This window comes from Pecten maximus, chromosome 7 (assembly GCF_902652985.1).
Source record: "Pecten maximus chromosome 7, xPecMax1.1, whole genome shotgun sequence".
Lineage (NCBI taxonomy): Eukaryota > Metazoa > Mollusca > Bivalvia > Pectinida > Pectinidae > Pecten > Pecten maximus.
This window is the reverse complement of record NC_047021.1, coordinates 26,282,833-26,299,069: the sequence shown is the minus strand read 5'-3', so window position 1 is coordinate 26,299,069 and position 16,237 is coordinate 26,282,833. Positions and strand designations below refer to the sequence as shown.

Below are 16,237 nucleotides of genomic sequence, written 5' to 3'. Positions count from 1 at the left end.
TTGAATGTTGAAGTTAAGGGTCCTTGGTACCAATTTAAAGATGACGAGATATCCAGAAATTTTCAGATATTTTAAGACAGAACGAACCTTCTGTCTACCAATGTAAAGTCAAATTGCAAATGACCTGTTTATACATATTGACCCCATCTTTCTGTCGGGTCTAACCTGAAGTTTTTTTCTCAAAGAAGATTTATATAGGCTTAGCCTGTTGTCTGATTCTTTTAAGAAAGCTGTATTTGCGTGCATAAATATTTGTATGTATTATTTATGTATTGTTGATAAAATATTTTGGAATGAAATGACCCCAGACCAGTAAATGTACATGTATTGACCATGTTATCGTCCAAACAAATAAGGTTGACCTTGTTGATTCATGTGAAGTATTAGATGACGGCGCTATGAATGTGTCTGAGAACAGCCCGATTGTGTGTTCTATAAAAGTCTCAGTTATCATCCAAGTGTAAAACATCTAACTTTGTAAAATGTTACTGGGAAAGGCACTTTATATCGGTGATATAACCAATGATAGGCTGGTGTTGGAAAACAATCTAAAGTTAATAGAATTACCTGACGAACAAGTGTCTAGGAAGATATAGATAAGTTTAGCTGAGATATTGTATCTTCTATTTTACAATCCTCGAAATCTTCTTAACCTACAACAAAGTAAAAAGGTTATCTAAAGCCATATTGGTCCAACAAACTATCATAAATAAAATTGAAAGACAAATATGGACAAGTAAAGGGAAATCTAGAAACTTATTCAACAGTTTTCTGATTTATAAAGAAAGTAAAACTTCTTTTAGAAGAAATCTCCGTGATGCATCCAATAATTACATGTCTGACCAATTTAATGAAATGTAATGGGCTTGTCCTGAATTTATTCTGTCAATTATACATAAGAAAAACATGGAAAGGCAAAACATGCCAAACCGAAATGAAATACAACAATGTAATTTAGCGAGGGTGTCACATTTTGAAAATATGTTTCAGGATAAACATGGTGGAGACATTGATAATACGTTCAACAGAGAAATCATAAATTGTTTAAGGTTTATAATAAGGAAGACGTACACCTAATTTAATGTATCACCACCTTGGAGATTGTTTTTGTGTCTAGAAGTCTAAAATCTAAGAAAGCAGGAGGATGGGACGGTATAGTATATGAACACATTAAACATGGTAGAACAACACTTCTGCAATATATTGTCACATCATTTAATAATGTTATAAAAATGAATATATTCTAAAAGACTGGAAGAAGGTATAATTATATCTAGATATAAAGGTACAGGTAAAACGAAAGACGATCCGAATAGCTATAAGGGAATTACATTGACACCTGTATTATTTAAAACGTTTGAAATGGTTTCATCATAAAGAATACAACGAGTTTTAAATTCCCTACTGTTTCCGAATAGACAACAGACTGCTTGTCAAAAGAATTTGTGTAGTTTATGAACATAATTCAGTCTTCAAGAATGTATAAATCATAATATTGAATACGGTTCGAAAGTATACGGTGCTTTTATAGACAATAACAAAGCGTTTGACACTGTGTGGCACGCTTGAGCATTGTACAAAACATATACAATTGGGACTTAACCACAAGACGTGGATTCTAGTACATATAATAAAAATGTATGTTGAAAGTTGTGTTTTATTTATTTGCTTACTTTCTTCCATACTTAAAATGGAACGTGGATTATTACAAGGGACGTTGTCTGTCAGGATGTATTTAGTATACATGTATATACATAACGAATTCTCAAATGAAATTCTGGCTTATGTGCAGCAGTAGTTGATTCATGTGTCAATATTTACATTTGTCTGGCATTGTCACTATATCGTCTGTTCGAGAGATCTGGCATTGATGTACGTTTAAATGCCATCTATCACGCGCTACACTAATCAGCGTATTAATACAACACAAACCGGAACTACAATATCTAGGATGATTAAATTTAACAACTAATTATTTTGTCTACATTATTTGTTATAACGCACATTATGTTGTTTGCTTGCAAAGCTCTGGCATTCAAATAGATCATAAATACCATACAAAAACAGTTCAATGCTTAAATGTTCCTACACGGGCAGACATTTTTCTGGTGAGTACGGGTCTTTAAAGTCTTCAGAAAATGATATCAGTACATTGTGTGTGCGACTTATAGTTTACGAAATGGCGGTTTTCTTCTCTGCTATAAAAAGCAAAAGTTTAACTTTCAAAAAATCCAAATAGTATAAATAGTACAATTGTATAATGCCACAGACTGAGAGCATTACTCATGTTGGTTTTGTATTAAATTCTCAACGAAACTCTTTTGAGAGAAAACCATTAGCCTGTAATAAGTTCCGATCGGATACATTGTCCCTTGTCCGCTCTGGTGCACATCCTCAATCCTCTAACAGTAGTGAAGCTCATTAAGATTAAAGTTTATCCGTCCTCCTTATATGGATGCAAGCTTTGACAACCGGCAAAATCCGAAATAGTAATGATAGAAAAAGCACAACATTTTATTAATAAATATATTCAAGGACTTGAGAAAAAAAAAGTCCACAAAAGACATGTGTACATCTTAACTTGGTAGGATCTCTATTGAGGCTTATATAGACATTAAGAAGTTATTATTCTTTGGTAGATTGTGTAAAATGAATCCAATGACTCTTGTTTATAAAGTGCTAATTACCAAGTTCATGTTCAAGTTCTTTATTAACTTTGAGTCTTTCGACTCATCAGTATCCTACACATACACAATATACAAAATTTTACATAACATTGACAACATAAAAAAAAAACATTAATTCGTGCCAGAGACAATACACATGGAGAGCATAACTATATAAAGAAATTCTTTTGACATTTGCCGCTTTGATATATTTGGCCAATTTTTTCCAATTCTTTGGTATTTTTTCCGTTAAATAATTGTATCAATTTAAACATACTTGTTTTTTTTTCTTAATTATCAGACTCCTTTTGTTTAGACTAGGTAGTCCGTACTAGAACGGATTTATCCCTGAAATAGTCAAAATATTACACACACACAAAAAGTATTCACTGAAACAAAATCTATATATTTTTTGTTGAAACCGGAATCTTTCGAAAGAAAATTGACTGGAAAATATAGTATATACTGTAATTTTGTACTGAAATATGAGTAACACTATCTAACAAGGTTTCGAGAATCAACTCAAACCTAATGTTCTATGGAAGTTAGCACTCCATTTCCTCAATACAGAGAATGTGTACATTATATAATGAAAATAGTTGTTACCATTCGTAGCTTGACTACAATTAAAATGGAATTATGTCATCAATGTGGATTTTTATGAAGACCCTATGACACATCTAGTGCTACAATGTAAATAAACGTCCGACTTGAGGGACCAGTTCCGGTGCTGTAATCAATGGCATACGTTTAGTGTATATTTACACTTCCAGATTTTGAAATGTTACATTTATTGATTGGAGGAAATATAACCTACAAAATTAGTGAAGACGAGACGAACGATTTCAGAGCAAAATCGGTCATTTGTGTGTACAAGATGTGTAAACTTTACTATGCCTGATGTATACAATAGTTTTGATAAAAAGTCAATTACATACTTATAAATGTATAATTTTGTATTCATATCGATATATCATGATATACCACAGGCGGTTGCATAGAAAATTGAATTTTATTTATTTATTTATTTTGATATGTCATGCAGTGGTATCTACTGTGGAAAGACTATGTACTTTATACAGTACACATATGCCACTGCCATATCATTTCTTTAAATCACATTTTCTGTGCAAGCGCCTGTGGATATATCAGTGGCAACTTTGCTACAGATTCAATGTATGGGAGCGGGCAGTGTGTGGACATGTAGCACATTGCAGGTGGGGATCTCCCCCACCCCAATTTATGGTTGTCTCCAATTATTTCCAAACATGCAACATTTGAAAACAATAGTTAAAGGGCAGCTTTATATCTATTATGTCCGTGTTACTGATAAAAGTGATCTGTGTGCCACTCAACCATAGCCTGATAACTGAAATTTAAAATGAACATAAATTTTATAAAGTTAGATCTCCTCGTTATTTCCGACATTGATTTTATCCACGACTTGATCACACATGTATCTCTGTTTCACACCTTTATCTAAAGCCTCATATTTTGTTTTCATTCCATGTACCCATTTTTGTTCAGACTGGCATCGCGTTCCTGTTCAATATAGGCCTATCTGTAAATATGTTCAGTGGGCTGGGTAGAAATATTTACTAGGGGTAAGGGAGATAACTCGAGCTGATGTTTAAATCCGAGCATTTTTTATATTTACATTTGTGGGTGTTGTTTAAACATATATTTTAGAAAGACAATGGACCTATTGCCGTTTCCTTTTCCATGCATAAACAGTCACATATTTTATCACATTCTCGGTAAGTATGCTGAAGTCTGTAAGTACTTAATTTTGCAATCCGTATTCTAGCTACCGTGTCCGCTTCTGTAAGTACATGTTAACTTGCATGTTCTTGATAAATAAAAAAAATATTTATGTGGAACACATAATGTTGCAAGCGATTTATTTTAATTTTGTATCTAAATATGTTTAAAATGGGTGGATAAAGGACAGCCACTGGTATCACAGAATGATGTGTGCGTCGTTATACGGTAGTAAGTCTGACATAACAAGGAACGGTCCCTAACCGGAAGAGCTTCCGTTTGGATACCATGGTGACAGCATTATCTACTGCTACTGGGAAGCTACTGCTGTGCTCGTCTTCGTTTGGTTTTCTACACAGTTGAAAAATGGTAAGTGTGTTGTAATAAATAATTTGAGTTGTTCATGTTATTAAGTCGCCTTCTATTTTGTCAAATTAAGCACAAACACTATACACAGGAAATGAGAGAGTCGATGGCACTAACATCAGGAAATATAACTTAGCTAAAAGTTGCATTTAATCCTGTCTAACACTACTGGCGTGTTGACGAGCACTGCTGAATGTCTTATGCGTTTGTGAGCTTTCATAGTATGGTTATGATATACCAATTCCTCACATTTCCGTGCATCTGTATAATTATCCAGTATATGGGCAATGGTCATGCAACACGATCAATAGATAATATGGGCCTAATAATGTAAAAATCGCAGAGTACGGTTAACTTTCAGTTGTAATTAACAAGATGATTATCATGATATTAACTTGACACGCAATGAAAACAAGGATAGTGTTGACAACGTACAGTTCAATCTAATCTCTTTAGTTTTAATGAAATATTGATTATCTACTCTTTGTATTTTGGTAAATTATAAGATTTGTCATTGAAAATGTTTATTTGATTAATATATTTACACACGCATAACGTTATTTCAGTGTAATCAATATCAATTTGATATGTATTTAAGAAGGGGACCATAGTGTGTAATTTAGAGCAGTTAAATATTTTCTTTATAGATGAGGGGCTGGATACACACTGTTACCATAACATGGCGGACAATAATTATTGTTAACTAGTGGTAAATGTGGACTTAATAGCATGTGTCTGGCAGTAGTATTACCTCATGGTACACGTAGGTGTGGATATGTATAAAATAATTTGTAAGTGTATTGGTAACTAGTGGAAGATGTACACCTATGATGTGTGGGGGACAACTCAATCTCGGTCGCCTATTAAGGGGAAATCTGATGACTGGACAGTGGGGAGAATGGAGATTAAAACAAAATCCTAGTAGATAGCCAGTACCCCTCCAGGGTTGTAGTGAAGTTGCTGGTTTTAGTACCCCTAACCATGCATGTTCCGACGATCTTTCCTGCTCCTACATGTAATTCGATGCATACCCACCCCAATAGGCAATACTCCAACTTTTCCACATAAACATTAAATCTGTTTGATTCCGCTATGATCATCCAGTAGACAGTGGTTAGACTAGATGTTTTCTTTTTGAAAGAATCAATTAAAGGATTTATTTATACCAAGTGATAAATCTTCAGAAGAGTCCGAAGTCCTGAACTCATGTACATGTATTTTGATAGAACTCACAGAATTTCTAAAATAGTTAGATATAACATTGTGGGACTCTTCATTTATTGTGAAATTACCAATACATTTGAAAAGGAATCATCAAGATAATTTGTAGATTGATTACTAATTGCCAAATTTATGCCTGCTGACGTACTTCAGCCATCCATGTACATGTATATACAATGTAAAGTGGATTGTGGAGTGTTCATAAATGTGTGTAGTACTGTGTACTGTGTGTAAACATTAATATTTTTGCTCTAAGCAAAAACAATAATGCCATCCATTTGACCTGCATACATGTAAGTTGTATAATAGAGCTTGTTAGGTACTATAAAGCCATGGCTGATGGTTGAGACCACTGTGGCCAAAATCCCCATTCTGATGATTCTTACCTTGTGAACCCATCCAGTATGTCCACATGGCTGGGCAGCTCCCGGGGACAGACATGGGCACAGCAAAGTAGTCCTTACAAGTCCTGTATTTAACTCTATATGATTTTTCAAATGGAAGCTGTTACCCTCCTGCAATGATCAAATATCAGGTTATGACAGTGACCACATGAAAACAAGGGTCATTTAATCAATTATGAAAACAGCAATCATATATGTATCTGTACGATATTGTTTGCCAAGTAAAAAAAATCTTTACTCAATCTGGCCTTATAAAAGATTGTTTTAAAAGTCAATTCAGAACTGATTGGAATGATGAAAAAAGGTAATTTTCGAGGTTGGTACAGAAGCCTGTGGAGACAAATTCTATTTTTAGCTCGCCAACAAGTTGACAGTCACTTTTCATGAACCACTTCAGATGGTCTTCGTATCTTAAGTAGTTTTCTCTTCTTAAGCCACCTGTATGTGTACACTTAATGTTTACTTACAAGGCTGTCTGGTGTAAATCGGTTTAATAGATCGGTGTGTAGGTATAATATACATGTATGTACCACATGACAGTGCTAAACATATTAATGTATTATATTATGGTTTATGTAATTGTATATATAAATTTACAAAAAGACAATATACAGGACAAAAATGTGTTAAAATATCTCTTCCACTTCACTTTATTGCAATTAAAATGTATATATACATGTACATAGTGATTTTAAAGTCATATATTAGTTTCTCTAGGAATGTGTTTATGAATTATATATTACATAAAATACTGGTGTTTGCCATATTGTAATTTTGTGGTACATTGTCAGAAATTGAACAACAGAAGTATACATACCCGGTACATATAAATAAACACTTGAACACTCAACATATATTTATCTTAAAATGATGAACAATGTATAAATAATTTTTAACAGTTTATATGCTTATCAATGAATGATTTAATGATTTTATATAAGGAAGACATTTTATGATAATCTATTTTCAAAAAAGACATACTGGTATATATAGTATTTTTGATTAGAATTAAATTCAATTAAAGATACAACTTTACATTGAGTAAGTTAGCTATAATACTCTAACAAATAATCTTGTAATCTTTTTGTATTCATCACATCTTACACCAAACACATTTATATTTAAAGTGTATCTGTACAAACCAGGTAATGATATGTTTTTATTGTGACATTTTAAACACTTCAAGTAACAGCTATAGAACATAGAGCCCACTGTCAAAAATACTTCATACAAATATGTTTAAAGCCCAAATAGAAAATACTTCACCATTGCAAAGTGAACTCTGAGAGTTTTAAATACAAATATAATACCAACAGAGCGAATCCCAGAGGGGTAAAAACATCATTAATATTGGCCCAGGTAATGGTATTGTAACGTTAATGGGTTTCACTTGTTACATAGTGATACCGGTGGAACTTTATTTGAAAGGAAGAATATATATATAAGTGTAGGCCTTTTGAGAGTTCTAAGGCCCTTATACCTATTATCTGTATGTGTAAAGGAGTAACAGTTGTACAGGTTTAGATTTATATAGGAAAGATTTAAAATTAATCTAAATACTTTGAAATTGAATCCATGTAATGACATATGCTATACAAATGAAATTTAGAAGAAAATTATGATTCGTAAGTATGCCATTATCTGTGTGTGATATCATGATTATACCACTAATATACTTTAACTCTTCTTTCAGCAATCACAGCTTCAAAGGGCTGCAGCATTTTGAAAGAACTGCTACATTATCGTGACTGAAAATACAAAAGAAGATTATTGGCTACCAGAATGAAATAAAACGGTGGAGAAAAGCACTAATTTACTTGATGGGGTGTGTTTATAGACCGGGGTGGTGATCCATGTTGCTAACACAGGAGGAGTATAACGTAAAACCACAGGACAGTAAAGACAATATGGTAAGTATTCTATCTTGTTGATTATTCACTTCTTTTTTCTTCTTTTTTTTTTTCTTAAAGGGAAGCGAGATTTCAGAAGCATTCCTGCTGGAAAACAGCAATATTTTTTTCACACATGGAACATCATTTTAATATGTGTCATAGATGAAGTGTAGCTAGGATGTAAACTCCAACTGAACCAGTTTCAATTTAATTCTCAGAATTTTCATTAGTTAATTACTTAAATGTGTTTTTGTATGACGAAAATTTTCTTTGTTGGTTCAGATGACAATACAACATCTAACTTCAGAAAATAAATTATGATACTGGTAATTTTGTCTGGAACCTGGAAAGTTATTATGTATCAAAACCAATCATAATTATAAAAACAAAGTGTTTTATTCTTTTAAATGAGCATCCAACTTTTGATATAATTTTTATTTATGACATTGTGCATAATTATATACATACTCTACAAATACACTACATTGTATCTTATATCATATTTCGTTAATGTTGAAAAAACAAAGAAATATAATTCATAATGATAATGTACAATATACATTGTATATTACATATATATATGTATAAAATATTATACACACAGCTTTTGTACTGAACATCCGTTTGATTGACTACAATTTGATACATGTATGTATTCTTCAATTTATTGAAAATAGATATGTACACTACAGTTTGACAATAATCACTATTTATAATGATGCATAAACTTACATGATTAGACCCATTGTTCTCTCTAGCATTAGATCATGACTCACTGAAGTTAGACACAACATGGCTGATTATATTACAAAAAAAAAATCTGTAGTTAGATATTGTACCTAGTAAATTAAAAATTTGTTGCCAGAAGAAAACACCTGGCTATAAAAATCATACCACATATTATCACAGTTTGAAATTAAAAAATCATCAATGAAAATTAATTCCAATTCTTGGATGGATTGAAAAGTATATACACATGTAGATAATGATTTGTATTTCCTTACTGTGCTGTCATGGTACTGTCTTTAGGCAAGGCACTTAAATTAACCCTAATTGCTCTTGATGGCATGCAACAGACCTCCTGTATGTTGTTCAGTGACGTAGTCACCAACTACTACAAGGAGACCCCGCTTCAAAATGAACGCAGCCAACAAACAAACCTTATCGGGCCGTACATCAAGGAATCCATTATTTCTGTGTTGCCTTTACAACTTTTTAAACAGCAATGTTAAAATTGATTGAGTGTTAAGTGCATTTGTTACCAGTCACCCCTCTTTGTTTTCTTCAGTGAATGACATCTGGTTAGGTAAGACACCATGTTGTCATCAACTTTAGGGGATATTTAACCAATATACAAGACTTAACTGAAATTTGAATTATCATATTACAGCCTGGAAAAAAGAAAAGTGGAAAAAAATCTGCTAAAAAGGGAGGAAAGAAATCTGGCAAAAAATCAGGAAAAAAGTCAAAAGCAGCGTCAGCTAAATCTGCTAAAGCAGAAAAGACTGAAGTCGATATTATGAGTGGTCCAGCCATGGAAAATTTATATTACATAGCACACGATGCCCCAGACGCTCTGGATAAACGTGGATTTGGATGGGCTGATGCACCAAAGAAGAAAGGAAAGAAAGGAGGAAAGAAGAAAAAGAAATGATAACAATAGGTTCTTAGAGACAGATATATTGATTTATGTGTTTGCAGTAACAAGCATGGGAGATGTTACATCACCGTGCCTTTTTATAGAATGCAGGTATAGAACAGTTGTTGTTTGTGATGTTGGTGAGGGTGATATCACTTGTTAGGTTTCACACTAGATGTAGATAGAGGACAGTGACCAAACACACAATGGTGCTTTTTGTACAGTGATAACCACACATGCACAGCAGACAATGCATTTACTGTTAACAACCAAGGTAGAAATAGTCTGTGATAGATCCTGTCTTCCAGGAGTTTTAACACATAGTCAGCTTACCCAATATTTATCATCTGAAATGTGTGATCATTACATTCTACCTGGTATAATGTTGGTTGGTCAGGTCATATTTAAAGTTGATATAAATGTTTTGCCCTTGTTATAGCTACAATTCCAATAGAAGTTCTGTTAGAATTTAAGTTATTCGTATGAAATATTGTGAAAATATGAAGGAGTAAGATTGTCATTGAACTACACAAATATCATTTAATATTTCTTGTGTTTTAATGAAAGATGTATTAATATATACTAGCTAGGACTTGATTTCCAAATGTATAGGTAAAGTTGTAAGTATACCCTTTTCATACATACTATGGCTTTAATATAAAGTAATTAAATAATCATCTCACCAGGTAGCAGGGGAAAATCCCTGTAGAAGATCTACATCTGATCTATACTGAAAAATGAATAAGGGTTCTCCTAGTCCGTTAGTACAGAACATGTAAGGGTTCTCCTAGTCCGTTAGTACAGAACAAGTAAGGGTTCTCCTCACCCATATGTACTGAACAAGTACGGGTTATCCTAGTCCGTTAGTACAGAACAAGTAAGGGTTCTCCTAGTCCGTTAGTACAGAACAAGTAAGGGTTATCCTCACCCATATGTACTGAACAAGTAAGGATTATCCTCATCCATATATATGGAACAAATAAGGGTTCCCCTCATCCATATGTACTGAACAAGTAAGGGTTATCCTCACCCATATGTATGGAACAAGTAAGGGTTCCCCTCATCCATATGTACTGAACAAGTAAGGATTATCCTCATCCATATGTACTGAACAAGTAAGGGTTATCCTCGTCCATATGTACTGAACAAGTAAAGGTTCTCCTTGTCCATACATACTGAACAAGTAAGGGTTCTCCTTGTATGTATGTACTGAACAAGTAAGGGTTCTCCTTGTATGTATGTACTGAACAAGTAAGGGTTATCCTCATCCATATGTACTGAACAAGTAAGGGTTCTCCTTGTCCATATATGTACTGAACAAGTAAGGGTTCTCCTTGTCCATACATACTGAACAAGTAAGGGTTCTCCTTGTATGTATGTACTGAACAAGTAAGGGTTCACCTCATCCCTACGTACTGAACAAGTAAGGGTTCTCCTCGTCCATATGTACTGAACAAGTAAGGGTTATCCTTGTCCATACGTACTGAACAAGTAAGGGTTATCCTTGTCCATATGGACTGAACAAGTAAGGGTTCTCCTTGTATGTATGTACTGAACAAGTAAGGGTTCACCTCATCCCTACGTACTGAACAAGTAAGGGTTCTCCTCGTCCATATGTACTGAACATGTAAGGGTTCTCCTTGTATGTATGTACTGAACAAGTAAGGGTTCTACTCATCCCTACGTACTGAACAAGTAAGGGTTCTCCTCGTCCATATGTACTGAACAAATAAGGGTTCCCCTAGTTTAGATGTACAGACAAAGTAAGGATTCTCCTTGCTCATATGTTCTGAACAAGTACAGGTTTTTTGCCCATATGTACTGAACAAGTAAGGGTTCTCCTTTTATGTATGTATTGAACAAGTAAGGGTTCTCCTCATCCCTACGTACTGAACAAGTAAGGTTCTCCTGGTCCATATGTACTGAGCAAGGATTGGTTCTCCTTATCCATTTGTTCTGAACAAGTATGGATTCTCCTCTTCCCTATGTTAAGGGTTCATCTTGTCTAGATGTATATCTATTGACCAGTTAAGAGCTTCGATCCTTGTTTAGAAGTACTGATAAAGTGGCACTAGATTCCCCTTGAGGTACCAAAATGTTGATGATTCTCCTTAAATGTACTAAACTGTTGAATATTCCCCTAACTGATCAACAGGTAGTGCTCAAGAGCTTCACCACATCAGATGTTGTTTCTGCCTGTAAGTTCAGAATGTTTGTTTAACGTTAAACATATTGGTGCATTTGTTCAGCATTAAAAATAAATAGAATTAAATCATATTTGTTTTTTAATATGACCAGTATATGTAAATGTATTTGTAAATTAATTTTCTTTTGTAATTTCCTCCTCATAATCAAATTTAAATACTGTAATACAGTCAGTTCTCCACATAGTCAAATTTAGATACATTGAAATGTACGTAGTACAGCTTATGTTTGTAAGGTTTTACACATGGATATGAAGAGAGTTCGTCTTGTAGAATGTGCCATGTTTGTATGGTGGTGATATTTAAGAGTTGCTGTTAATTGAAAACACCTGCCAAATCATTATAATTTTATTTATATATTATACCAATATATATGAGAATGTTATTTTCTGTAGCTTCATCATTGTAAAATCCTTTGTTTTAACAAATGTTTTGTGCAGATTTCATTTTTGTTTTGTTGAATTTATAGTTATATTAATATATCAGTGATATTTGTGATTTGTGTAGATTGTAAATATCCAGTTTGATTAAGACTGAATGACTTTGAATGTTCAGAAGTAATTATATATATATTCATGTTTAAAAATAATGTACAAATTTGTCAGGTTTGGCTTTGGTTTGTTTTCTTAATTAAAAAAAGAAAGAATTGTTAATTTTCTTACTATTTTGTCTTTAATGGAATGGTTATTGTTTGTTTTACATACTGTAGACCTTTTAGCGAATCAATTTTAACAGCAATAAGATCTCATGTCTATGCTTTATGCCAGCTATAAGGGGATGCTGATCGAGATACATACAGTTGTTGATCACCAGAGTTGTGGGTCTAACATTGGTGTAGTGGGACCAGAAAGGCCAGAACTTTGGGCCAGGTAAATGGAGGTCAGAAAATGTGTTGTCTCGCCCTCTCCCTCATATTGATTTCTAACTATTATCAATTGTGCCATTTTCATTTAACAAAATTTTGGTTTTAATAATATACAAATAACCAATTTTATTTGTCGATCTGTTTGCAACATAAAGAGTATCCATTTTTACAGGAAAGGTTATGATCTACCAATTTGTTCAGACCCCCAACTATCAATTGAAAACAGTAGTGACCTATATTTTATATGAAGTGATGTTTGCACGAAAACTATTCTTTCCTCCTGTAAGGTGGCTGTTTTTGATGCCGTCTATAATGTTCACAGTTTTTAGATAACAAAAGTTAAGATTTTAAATTAGATATTAGAATTTTTTCTAATATGTTCACTTTTGGCTCAGGCAATCCATGAACTACATTTTTCTATAATATTTAAGATGTTAACAAAACATGAAGGTTTATATAATGTTTTTAAGTATACTGCAGTATATATCTAACCCATGTATTTTTTCTCAGAATTTTAGAAGTGCTTATATTTATTCAAGATGTTTTTTCCATTATTACATTTTGTATTAAAAAGAAATGAACTATTGAAATATTTCAGGCATCTGTAAATGAATCTAGTTACAGATATAACAGTGACAATAATGTTGTGTCCACAAATTTCACACTTCAACTTTTCATTAAGATTCTTTATTTCACAAACATTGAAAAATACATTTCAAGAAATTTCATGACAATTGTTCCCAATATTTATGCTAGCATTATAATCTCAAAGTATTTTCAAATGTTAAAATAGCTTCTTTATTGTCTTCATCAGTTACAATTTGTACTTTTCTGAGAATATGTATCGTATTGCAATAGGCTAATTGTCTATCAGGTATTAAATGTGTACATGTATGTAGCCAATTTAAAATTAGTACACCAATGTTTACCTCCCTATTGAATTCAGCAAGTTTTTAGAGAGAAGCTGTTTTTCAAGATATGTGGATATTGCTAAAAAAATGTAGATGATATGTTCAGTTTGGCTTTTCCAGTCTTGGATTTCATGTGTGACTCAAGCTAATTACAGAGTCCTTCATCTAAACTTTAACAGGGCTCGGTGAGTATGATAGAATTTCAGGAAACTCACTCAGAACCAGCAATGTTTTCCTTATTTTACGCTTCCCCATCAGTCTTTGGATAGACTGCATGTACACTGTACTACAGGCTTGAGATTTTGACAAATTGTCCTGACAAGTATGTACATGATGACAGATGTGCCGATATGTTAATTAAACTTATTTCAATTCTTTATTTCTTTTAAGACTGGTTTACGCTTTTCACTTTAATAAGAATATTTCATGCATGATTTACTCATGAGAAAGACCCTACCTCCATACAATGTATATACGAATGGACGTGTTGTGTAAGAGTTATGTCCCTTCGTTCATTGAATCGTTGGCTGGTCCTGTGTGGCAGACTGGTTTATGAGGGAGTGGTAAATTACAAACTTTGATGTAAGAAACTTTAAATCACATTTCTGTCAATGACGTGATATCAGCATCATATAAAATCGTAGTAATTTATTATAGACCCATGATCATAAGTGCACATTTTTTTTCAATAAAAATTCTGGTATTTTTATTGAATCCCAAAGAGAAATGTTTCATGATTTTACGTGTTAACTGTTTGTTTAAGGAATAAGAAAAACATATCCCTTTAATTGTTTATTCCAATGTATTGTTTTATACATTTTTATTTATACCTAATATTTGCCAAAAAATAACTAACCATTAGGGGTGTGACAAGAAGCCTGTGTGTTATAGTTGCTCCCTCTCAGGAGAAAGATTCATCAGTAACCAGTGGTTATGTTGGATTGTATATAAATTATCATGCAAATCTGTTCACAGCACATGTACACTGAACTGTTACACCACGTTACACGTGTTATAATGCAACAAAATTCAACGAGTTTCCAACTATTTAATTCAGGATCGAACGAGAACAAATTTTATGTTTATTTTATTATATGCTCAACCAAAGAATGTACATTTCAATGTTTAGTATGTTCAGATTGCACCAAGTTAAGAACCACGACCAGTTTTGCATTTGCTGTAAATTGATGAAGTCATTGCACTGTTCTTTGAAAAGTCACAACGATGTTTAAATTTTATATGGACTGTATTATATCAGTTCAATTTTCATTGGTATTCTGTCCCCTGAAGTAATGTACACAGTGTTGTATTACTCCTCAAGAGTCTGAACATGTTAATCATGATGTGATATTAAAATCCTCAGCGCCAAATCACTGTACAGATACCTTATCTCAGCATTAGTCAATATAGCATGTCTTCCTGGCAGTACTGCACGTGTTACTTTTCCGAATTCCCACATTTTTACAGCAAATAATGACATCAGATTTCTGCAAGTATGCATGTTCATTATGCATCTGCATAAAAGGATACCTATTTAACGTTTAATTTGAAGTTGTCATTAGTTAACTGTTAGCCAGTCAAGCTATCTACATATGTATCCATGTATAATTACTACTGTATACCTGTGGAGCATTCCATATTTTTTGTTGTATAATCTCTATATTTATATCTGTATTAAACAACACAACCCCTCCCCCAGATCATAGATATTCTGTAATCCATACACAGTTGGTATGATTGTCAATCAGTTCGCTATGTTAATTTAGTTCTCTATCAGTCTGGGGTAGACTCTAATGTACTGTGTAAGAGTGCCTTCCGTTCATAAACGTTTATTTGTTTGTGTTAATGCGTTAATATTATGTGAGAATGTTGTGTATCCTTATAACAGTATCATAAATACATTTACACTTGTTACAATTAAAAGGAAATAACAGCAAATATATGTAAATGTCAATATATATGTATACTGTACGTAGAAAGTTGCCAAATAAACTTCTGTGATTACTCTTAATGTTGTTGTTTCGCATAAATGTCTTATTCCAGTGTGACACACGCCTACAGAGCCTAGAGAACAATGGGTTGACAATGATCATATTGTAACTGACGGGCCATGTTATGTACTCCATATATCAAACGATAAAAAAGATCAATGTAATGAGCAAATATCAAGGTTACACATTACTGACGTCATAAGTTTGTCGATCACTTAATTTAATCTAGCATACCACAGAGGCCTAAACCTTGTTACTTAATACATTAAATTATGTATTTAGAAAAGAAGATATTTTAGCTTGTTTTGTAAACTAGT

General features: G+C 33.0%; 2 long non-coding RNA genes across 2 annotated transcripts; both read left to right on the top strand.

Moving 5' to 3' along the window:
* Positions 1 to 4,575: 4,575 nt before the first annotated feature.
* LOC117330400 lies at positions 4,576 to 8,180 on the top strand. Its single transcript, XR_004533335.1, has 2 exons — positions 4,576 to 4,796; positions 8,112 to 8,180. It is a non-coding gene; the product is annotated as an uncharacterized LOC117330400 (long non-coding RNA).
* Positions 8,181 to 10,016: 1,836 nt separating this feature from the next.
* LOC117330399 lies at positions 10,017 to 15,940 on the top strand. Its single transcript, XR_004533334.1, has 2 exons — positions 10,017 to 11,784; positions 11,852 to 15,940. It is a non-coding gene; the product is annotated as an uncharacterized LOC117330399 (long non-coding RNA).
* The last annotated feature ends 297 nt before the right edge of the window (positions 15,941 to 16,237 follow it).